The sequence below is a fragment of the Labrus bergylta genome, chromosome 24, assembly GCF_963930695.1.
Source record: "Labrus bergylta chromosome 24, fLabBer1.1, whole genome shotgun sequence".
Taxonomy (NCBI): domain Eukaryota; kingdom Metazoa; phylum Chordata; class Actinopteri; order Labriformes; family Labridae; genus Labrus; species Labrus bergylta.
The window spans coordinates 11209881-11220946 of NC_089218.1; the positions used below are offsets into that span (position 1 = coordinate 11209881).

The following is an 11066-nucleotide window of genomic DNA, read 5'->3' on the forward strand; positions in this document are numbered from 1 at the left end:
CTTGGATATTCAAGCTAAATAATTTAGAGCAAACACAAAAGACTGCGTTCCCTTTAGACAAACAGTGGGGTTCAGTGATTGAGCACATTCACAGCTCATTCCAGTTTCTTTCTGGTCCATGAGATCACATTTACTGAGAAACGCTGGCAACACTCCTCAAAGCAGAGCGGTTAAGGTCTGCCACAAAGGTTTCTTAATTACTTCTTTTTTTTGTGTGTTTTATTGAGGACAATGAGGAAGAAACAGTCCCTTAAAGCTGCTGTGATTAACTCTCAGTTTGTGTTACTTTTAGGGCCCCCATACTCATTTTTGTCTGTTTCATACCCATCTAAAGACTCCCCACAGGAGCTTTAAGGGCCTTAAAGTCACTTAATCAAGCAAGAACATTTCCTCTCTTAAGTGAGCATTCTAATTATGAAACTACATTAAAGGGTAACTTAACCACAGAGATTTGGCGTCAGTGCATCTACCTTGGAATATCCAAAAGTGCCATTCAAACATCAATGTATCAACATGGACATCGCTGAGGGGATAAGACACTTCAACTTACTCCTGAATGCAACATCGTACAGTCTATGAGACACACACAAAAACTGAGAAGCAAGTTTAGCTAGGTTATTTAGCCATTAGCAACTACTCAATAAGCAGCCATGACACCTTTTTAACAGAAATGTTGTTTGAAGTTGAGGACTTTCCTCCTCACGGCTTGTCTCTATCATCTATCGGCTCAGGCGTAATACTCATTGGATAGACATGATGGTGCTATATTATTAGCAAGAGAGTTAAAGGAGCCACAATGTTGAACTATTCCTGCAACAGTATTTTTGCATTTCATTTTGTGACAAAATCAAGAGAAGCAGCGTCGTCCCTGTGCTCCGTCTTGAAGTCACTCATTGTAATTGCTGATTTCCTAGGTGCACTTTCCCACCTTGTTTTGGAATATTTCTGTGTGGATAATGATACAAACAGCACAGAAAGATGCTAATAACAGGTACCAACAAGGACAAATCAAATTGTTGTCTTACTCACACTTCCTCAGGTTCAGCTCCAGGCTTCTAAAATAGCACCTGGTTATAACATTAGCCTTTAAGGAGTCATCATTTCTACACCATTGCTCCCCTAATTTCTTTCCTGGAGCATTTAATTGGATGATCTCCTTAGTATTAAGTTACAGGACAATTAGTGCATGGCTTATGGTTTTAGATATACCTGAACTACAGGGAGGAGAGTTTAATAAGATATATTGACTTTAATGCTAATACTAGCCTTTCAAGCAGCCATTATGCTATGAATGCCTAGCACTCAAATTTAGTTAAAACAACAAGATGAAGTCTTTGCCGTCCTCAGGTAGCCCCATTAGAGACTAAATGTTACTTCTGACAGTTTGAACAAATGAGGGAGCGCGCAAAAAAGAAGAGAGGAGATAACTGTCGCTCTCTTTGAGCTATGGCAGCCTTCCAGTACGCGCCTTCTTTGTATTCAGAGAGCAACCCGTTTTTGTGTCAGCGCGGGACAAGAGAAGCACTTAACGTGACATTTAGAGATGCTCGGAGATTCTCTCTGGAGGCCAGAGGGAGGGAGAAAAGGACCAATGATGTTATCGCAGACATGTGTTTTAAATGCCAGGAGGGGTGCTTTACCAGAGCGCTTTGGCCAAAAAGATAAGAGAATAACCCCGGCCTCTGGGTCCTGCACCTCTTGCACCCATTCAGGGGCTCACGTTAAGCTTTGTCTGAAATGGTTTCATCTCCTTTCTATCAGATATGATCTGTTAAGGCTTACAGAGCAATCTTCTTAGATTGTGCATTAGGGCTGCTGTTATCCTTAGAAGAAATCCACACATGCAGGGTGCATTTTAAATAGTCGGCCACAGGATGGGACACTGTGAGCTTCATGAGTGGGCGACAATCTTTCTGGGATGCTGAATCTTAACCAGATGGCCGTAATACACATCTTAGCTGTGGATCAAAGGCGTGTTTAAAGACTCCCCCTGAATAATGTGGAAAATCTCCTTTCCATTAATACCAGACTAAATATCTCGTATTGATGTGGGTTTATCCTGAAGGGACCTCGGCATCAAGGAAGCATGAATATTTAACAGGTAAAGAAAGGTCAGGCATCTTGTATAGATGCCAAGATTGAACTAATCAATCATCATTTCTGTGGGAAATGTGTTCCAATTTATCCAAACCTGAAATCACCGGATACAGAGGGGTTTTCTTCACATCGACACTTTGAATATTCTCTACCAAATTAATCCATAATCCTTGAAATGAACACTGGAATATTTTGCAATTCAAATGTGCACCTTTCATCCGTCTTTTAAATGCATCCTTCCTCACGTCGCCTATGTAAGCATTTGTATTTGTGCACAAAATGCCGTAGCGTTTGATGCAAGGTGTAGCGGCTGTGCCATACCCTCCAATAAATCAGGCAGGGAGTTAGATGTATGAAGATAGAGCTGCATAGTGATGAAGCTGCAGCACGGGAGTGGAGTTTAGGAAACAAGGTAAGCTATTCATCACAGAAAAAAACCTACCTAGACATCCAGAGAACTTCCACAGTGTTTTTTTTTTCCTTCCTGATATGGTGAATCATTCTTGTAGACTGCAGGTTTTTATGCCTCAGACACCTTGTTGAACAGGTTCCTTGGAAGGGAAACCTAAAGTGGGAGGAGAGTGAAAACAGAAGCATATACGCAATATTAATACTGTCACTGGTGACGGCTGGATATTAAATTGGTTTTATTGGTAAAAGCTGGCAAACAAAATTGCAAATTCTGTGCACTCTTAGCCACTTTTTGCCCTGAAAACACTCTTTACTTATTGCTCTCATGATATTTAATTTCAACTTGAACATCTGCAATTTGCAAATGCCCCTTTACAAGAACATTTCAGACTGTGCCAGGTGCTTATAGTCTTTCTGTGTTTACTCAAGAAGGAATAATCCATTTGTAAGTTTCTCGCCATCTCAGAACCCCTTGAATATTTAAGCCTTTGATGTTTGGTCGTCTGATGCAGTTACCTAAGCAGCTTGCCATAAACGGCCTCCCTGAGATTCCCCTTTTTGCATGCTTCTCTCCTTATTTTCTGCAATGTGTGTGGATTGCAAAAATAAAGTATCCTTTTGAAGCCTCTCCTTGCCGCCTCTCGGGAAGGTGTTTTCTGTAGATAATGACTTATTTCAATTCACACCTCACCCAAAGAGTGCTGCACAAATGTCCCCCCCCCCGCTTCAAAATCTTACTGGCTAGAGGCTCAAGTACCTTCAAAATCTTACTGGCTAGAGGCTCAAGTACCTGAAAATGTTGTGACATGAATTTAATCACAAGCCTTGTTGGCGTTAGCACACATGGCAGATCTGGCCACACATTCATTATTTCTAAACTATGGCTAATACAACAAAAAGGTGCAGCTGCCAGGGAGCTGGCGTTGATGCAATTTGGAAGAATGGAAGCATAAACAGGGCTAAAGACCAGGACCAGTTTCCAGGGAATGTGTGTCTGGACTGTTAGATGACCAAATTCATGCAGCATGCAATCTTGGGCGATGTTGCTGTAAATTGGCAGTAAAACAGCGGACTGTGGATTGCTAGAGTTATTGGGCAAATGGCCTAGAAAGCCCCTGACTCAGCTCAAAGGAATGGTTAACCTGGCACGGACACATACCAGCTGGATGGAACATTAACTGCCATTATTAGACTGAATCTCACCACATCGAGGTAACATGCTTTTTAAGCACCTACAGCCTTATTTTATAATCTCAAAGATGACATTTCTAGTAAACACCAACCAAGACCTCAACATCGATTTGATTGATTTTCAGTGAAATCTTCATACAACCAGGTGTTTTAAGTAAATCTATTTTTCAAATGAAAAGCTCCAAATCAACACAAAAATGATCTCATGACACTTTTCAAACAGAACACCACACTCTTATGCATCAATGACAAGCAACTGGACACAGTACAGCGGTCATGAAATAAAACCTCTGACCAGACTCATTGGTGAACGGCATCTAAAAGCCACCAAATTGAAGGGGAAGAAAAAGAAATAGAAACTTTTGTAAGCAATCAAAATGTTAATCATATAGAGCAAAATCCCACAAGTGTTCTCACTTCAGGTCTGGACTGTTCTCTTGGTTATATTTTTGAAAGAGATTCATCTTAATCCACCAATGGAAACAGTGGAAAGAAAATAATTCCTTTAGACAGGCAGAAACGTTGACTCATTGGTGGACAACCATCTGTCAAGAACAGCTGAGCCGAGAACAAGTAGCCAAGAAAGATTCACATATTTAGATCTTTTGTTAATAAAGACATATTGTTCTCTGCATCACAAGAGTTGTATGTCCTGCTAATGTTAATCTAAGGATGACTAAGTATACTACTTGAGCTGTGCTGGACGTTTACTTATTGTCATCATATCGTCATGTAATCAGTTTGAAGACTGATATCAGTCTGGTGTATTTATGCTAGACATTGACCCACAGCAGCAGCTGGTTAGCTTAGTTTAGCAAACACTAGACATGAATGAGGACAGTTTGGCAGTGAAAGACCAAAATTGACATTTAACAGTTACAAGATAGCGTTCAAGATAATGAGTTTAAACAACCTACAAAAACAGGCTTTAAAAAAATGTGACTGAGCCAACCTATTGAACCTTTGAATACCTATGCTAAGCTAAGGCAGCAAACAAGATGCCGACCACTGAAAGGGTAAGATCCTGCAGCCATGTTTTTAAGAGGCTACATTTCAAATGGTTTGATGAGTTGTCTTTTTTTTCACATTAATGAAATAATTGTTAAGCTCATCTATAAAGCAGGTGTTCCTAACATTTATTGGTTCTGGCTTTCCCAACATTTTGTAATTTTTCTCTGTTAGTTGCATCTTTGTGCTGGAATCTGGTCGGACAAATCAAGCTCTTAAGAGCGATCACCTTTGGTTCTGAGATATTGTAAGGGGTTATTTCAACAACTTTCCAACTGCACATTGGCCAAAAAAAAAGTAATCAATGGCTTGAAAAAAGAATTGTCACCTTAATCAGTCATGAAAGTAATTGTTAATTGTAGCCTTGTTCCACATATTGATCCCCCAGTAATGCTTTGGGCAATCAATACCTGGAAGTCCTTTCCAACAGAACTCAGCATGGATCAGAATGGGACAATTTAAACCAAAGCTGAAACAGCTTTTAAAGATTGGGGACTAAAATCTGAGTTTCTCTGTTTAAACTGTGTCTTGTAAATCTTTCATCCAGCCCTCTTTGAATGTGGAACAATTCTCATTAATGCCATGTGTTTGAAGACTCTAGGAAAATCTGGTGTTTTTCATGAAATTAATAAGCATTCATAATCAGAAGGGAAATAGTTTCACAGCATTAAATGGTGTACAAATGCTTGTTTCAGAGTGAGCATACTGCAATCCAGTCAGGGAGTATTAGACTAAGAAACACTGACCCCAAAATATCAGCAAACATTCACACACTGTTTTTCCTAAGTTGGTATGATGCTGCAGTCACATATTGAGCTTCTTAAGACGAAAAAGTGTTTTGACACAGTTAAGTTCAAAGAGAAGAGCTCTTTTCCCAGACACCTTGAGAACATGTCGACCTAATTAAACATCATGATCCAGCGTTACTCTACTGCTTTGGTAGAAGCAATCGAGTAAACAAATTGTACAACTCCTGTTCACATGGATCAATAAACAGATTCTCCTTCAGGGTTTCACTTTGAACATATAACAATCTGCATGAGAAAGTTGTTTGAAACGTTTCTCAAGATCTCAAGACGACAAGGTTTAGATGATTCCTGCCTTAACATCCTGTTGTTCCTCTATTCTAAATGTGATTTCCCTGTTTGAGCGTTAAGGTGTTAAGGTGTGAATCTGAAATGTGTCAGGGTCAGCAATTCATTAAATCCCTGCAGCACCTGAAAGCAGCAGGAAATGTTTGTTGATTAATCAGCACCCTCTGATTGGAGGAGTGCTGTGCTATTGTGCACAACTGTTCTCTGTGTTTACCTTCATTAAATCATGTGCAAATGTCACTTCAATGACACAAAATAACTGCACAGGATCTAGACAAATGTTGTACAGTCTGTGCACCCAGGACCTACTACTGTGCATTTTCACAGCCCTTCAGAGGTAAAGCTCCTGTGATGAGTTTTTATTTGTTAAGTTAACAGACTGAAATTGATGTAGATTTATGAGCTGCAAAAGCAAACCAGTCCATCAGTAAGAAGCTCAACTTTTTCTAAATTATCTGATATGCCAGCAAAGGGGTATGTGTGAGATAAAGCCATGAACAGCAAACTGTAGAAACGTCTCTACATGTTCCTCAGCAAAGAAAGAAGTAGGTGAGATTTTTGACACTGCTTACACATGTACAATACAAAGTTCCTCAAAGGAGCGTTAAAATGGAGTCAAAAAACTTAATGTCAGGCACCTATCACAGTGAGGGCTGTGGCCTCCTGGTGGGCTGAGAAGTTAGACTTCTTTATAAAGAAGGCTACATGTAAAAGTGATTTGATAGCTATGGTTGAATAGAGGACAAACACTTAACCTGAGGTTTGGCTTTCAGTTGCACCATAATCTGACGGAAAAGTTTAGAATTGGTTCTTGTGCAGGGAAGGGAAAAAAACACTGCGATCTTACACAAGCTGGTGGTTTACAACCACTGACACCCACATCATCTTGAGCTATTTAATTAGGCCTTAAACTGAGGTGCAAAAATCAGGTAGCACTGTAAAGAAAGCTGCAACATTAAATACAAAAAAAAAAAAAAATGGTGCTATATTTGGCAGGGAAATTGCACGACTGCGTCGGAATGAATCAGTGGATGCAGGGAAAAGGTGACCCTAATATTAGGGTACATGCGAGAACGAAGGCTGACGAGGAAAATTACAGTAATTTTCCCTCTGACATTCATTCGGTGCCTCGAATCAACTTCTGCAAGAAGTGACATGCGGTCCCTGTTCGGAGCGGGCGATAAACATCCATCAGCACTGATGGCAAAGACAGGAAGGCTGATTAAGCCACGGCAGGACACATCCCCATCAGCTGTGTCCCCAAAGCCTCAATTACCTGCTAGAAAATGCAGATTGTATCACAGGCCTCCTCTCCAACGTCCTCGCAGTGCTGTAGATTGTAGAGCAATCTGGGTTATTCTCTGTCACCGGGCCAAGGTGCTCAGCGTGGGCCAGAAGCTTCCTTTTCATACAGGACCAAGTGGGGAGAGTGTCCCTTTTGATTAAGCGTTTTGGATGAGGCTGCGATGGGGAGCCCGGTGCAGGTTGGCGCGGTGCCGTTGCTGCACTGCAGGCCTGCAGGCATGCTGCTGGATCCCTATGGTGGACAGTTCACACATCTTCAGTCACCCACGCCACATGCAACCAGGGCAAATAGCCAGAAAAGCAAATTCACCAAGACAAAAACACTCTATGGCATCTAATAACATGATCTACACTCAAAAAGTTCAGTCCTGCGATAAGGGAAGTGCATTTCTACAAGCAATGCAGATGATACTCTCTGAACCAGCCTACCCTGTCCTTCTGATGAAATGATTTCCCGTCCTTACCTGCCTCATGGTCCTCAGCATCATGCCAGTGGTGTGCTTACATCTCTGCTTCTCTTGTATTATTCTTGGTCATCTCTTATCCTCTCTTTCTTGACATCCTTTTAGAAACACATACAAAATTCATTAGTACAGGTGTATCAGTGAATTTGGAGAAAGTTAATGAAGAGACCGACTTTCTCTGAAGTCACTGTTTGGAAAAAGAAGGGCAAGAACATTCAATCTTTCAGCTATAATACAGATGTTTAAATCTAGTGTTTTTTTAAAACATTGATGGTATTATTACTAACATCTCAAATTCATATCTTAACTTCATTACTTTATCATCCACTTATCCTGCAGCAGCAGATGCAGTCATTGAAAATAAGAATATAAAACTTGTCTATCTTCATGCTACTGGTCTTGTGTGCTTGTGTACCGAATAAAGAGGTGTCATCCAAACGGTTTCATAACCAGCTTAAAAGTCTTCACAGGAGCTTTAAATGTGTAAAACAATCTGGATCGAATTGGACTACATTGGTTCAAGTATAATAAACTGCCAGAAGAAAAATCCAAAACTAGCATGGCAGCATTGTATGACATCATTCACCCAGTATTTCCACTACCTCACAGTTAATGAAACAATTGGGGCCAATAAGCAGAAAACAAGGCTTACAATTAGCAACAGGTTGGCACAACAAACAAATCCGGGCAGCAAACCAAAAAGAGGCAGGAAGCTGCAGCGACACCTGACAAACAACAATGGGTAAATCTGGCCATTATATCCACGGGACCTAATGAGGAGATGAGCAGCAGCTGAGCAGACAGGTGACGCTCAGGTGACAGCAGCTAGTGGGCAGGTGAGGCATGACATGAGTCTGTAGCGTGACAGGAAGAGACAGTTAGGAAACAGAGAGGTGGTGGAGGCAGAGGAGGCAGGAGAGGACGACAGCTGTCACCGACACAGCAACGCCATCTGTACATTTGTTCAAGGTGACAGCTTACAGACCACATCTGCATACTCAGGGCTTCATTTCTGCATATGAACAGCCTCCACCTGTAGATCTAATAATGATCGGGGGAGCAGGTTAGACTGCAGCTTTTTTTTTATTTTTCACATCACTTTTATCATGTGTGATTGTTAAAATGATTTGTGACATCCTCATGTTTTTTTATGCCGTTCTTTTTACTGCACAGCTGGGAGCAAAAGGAAAATATTTCTTCATGCTTTGAGGCCTACTTCGGATAATGTCTCACACACTTCAAAAGTGAATCTACAGCAGCAGCTGCAATACCCCAGAGTTGTTTTTCTCTACATATTTTCTCAATTTGTAAGAATTTGTAACTCTTTAACTTTAATAGAGTCTCAGGCTGCTCATTTGCTGGAAACTCACAGAAATCTCTGCTAACCAGAGTACAAAAGTGAACTTACCTAGAGCCTCTTAAAAGATCAATACTAATCCCAATAAATATAAAATACATATATATTTGCAGTTGCATTCAAATAAAATGGAAAAGACAACAACAGATAAAGAGAAATCCCAAACCAACGCGATCATAATTTCCAGGAAGCCTCAGTTCCATTATTGGAAACCCTGCACGTTGCAGCAGCCAGCTGATTCAGCACTTCTCAGGGTTATTTCTCATAAGACTTGTGTTGTGAGCGTCAGGGACCTCGTAAATATCCCAGCTGCACAGCCAGAACAACACAAGTCTCGCTTCACCGAACAAAACATTAATGCAGATTCTTCCCCATCAGGAACTGTGCTCGTATTTTAATCAGCATGCGAGTCGAGGAAAAGGGTTTCTGTAGCAAAAAGAACTCTGTACTATATCAGAGAAAGGCCTTACAGGTAAAGAGCATGCAGCCACAGGATGTTATCATCACAGAGGCACAAATTCATGTCCGACAGCTCATTTTTGTATGACCTTTAGAAAATTAGATAAGAGATAACACAGCGCCCATTTCCTGACATCACGCTCAGCTTGGGAAGATCAAAAGCACTTAAAAGAACTCTACCGATGATCAAGGATTCAAAAATTATAGTTTCACTCATTAATCAGGAACTGGAGAATCAATGTTAAGTGTAAATCTGGAGGGAAATAGGGTCAACCACTCACTAGCTAACATTATCGTAAGCTGGAAAGTTATTTTTTATCCTTTGGTAGAATGGAATTATATTTGGTATTATGTCAGCTTTCAGCCATTTTCAAGCTAACAGTAAAGTTAACTCAGAGGTGGTTGAATGCTAATGTTAGCTGTCATCATGAAGAACTATTAACCACTTGCTTACTAACTTTCACTATTGTTAGCAATGAATTTACTCTTTGACTTTGTGCTGTAACACTTTTAACTGGAGCTTTCAGTCTCTTTTTTTTTTTACTTACAGTAAAACTAAGAAGTGGTTGAATGCTAAAGTTAGGCCTACCCATTGACAATAGCTTATGGGCTGTTGTTTCAACTGGAAACATGGTCTAGTGTACTTTTAGATTTTCAATCATAGGCTGTGTTCTAAACCAGGGGTTCCCAAACTTTTCATCCCGCGACCCCCAAAATAGCGATGCGAGAGATCGGGGACCCCCTCTGTCCCTGGAAGTGGTTAAAGCATAATGCTGCACACAGCAGCACACACTAATGGGGCCTATCCAAACACTGACATTAGAACAACAATTAAAAAATACAACAGCCTTAAGCTAATTGAACAACAGTTTTTTATGTAATTTCACAATAATAGGTCAAATATGTAATTTCAAGTCATTTCCAATTTGCATTTGTTTTTGGAAGGCAACTCGCGACCCCCCAGAGGGTCCCGACCCCCACTTTGGGAACCACTGTTCTAAACCACTTACAGTACTAACATATTTAAACAGCATGTACTGCATGCTGCCGACTAACCCGACCGTTCTGGGCATTGTCAATTTAGTGACGCCTACATCCTGGCATTTCTCATATACACAAAATTACCCTCTATGATTTCAGATCAGTGTGGCGTCACATTTATTATTAATAGTATAAATTGTACATGATTTCAGACACAGCCATTCACGTCATCTGTTTCATTTCCTACATTAACTTTTACTTTTTTTAATCAGGTACACAGCAGAGCAACAATAGGCTATTAAGCACTTCAGCTATTCACCCTGCGCTCAAAGTTGGAAAAAATGACTGCTGTGTGAATACCATCAATAGCAGATTCCATGCCCAGGCTACTTGGGCCTCCACCCTCCCTCCACACCAGAGATGGCCATTCTCTAAGAGAAGTGAGCTACTACAAACTCCAATGCAGATTAAGTCAACGTCTAAGCAAAGGGGCAAAGTGCATTCAGTGCCCAAAGAGGATTGAATGGAATACAAGTGCATCGTGGTTAAATCCCTTGATGGAGGGCATTTAAGGCAAAATAACAAAAGCTTTTGATCAGTGAAGGCTTAAAGGAAATCCATTACTTCAGGCTAAAATGCCTTTAGTTTGAGCCCTGTAGTGTCTATAAAGAAATTCAACTGTACTGCATCACATGTTCA

The 11066-nt window shown here is 40.6% G+C and overlaps 1 long non-coding RNA gene across 1 annotated transcript; it reads right to left on the minus strand.

Moving 5' to 3' along the window:
- Window positions 1-2562: 2562 nt before the first annotated feature.
- On the minus strand, window positions 2563-8286 carry LOC114920889 (uncharacterized). The gene is made up of 4 exons (XR_003809178.2): window positions 8223-8286; window positions 7571-7668; window positions 7078-7338; window positions 2563-2662 (listed from the first exon to the last, which is right to left on the minus strand). It is a non-coding gene; the product is annotated as an uncharacterized lncRNA (long non-coding RNA).
- Between the last annotated feature and the right edge of the window lie 2780 nt (window positions 8287-11066).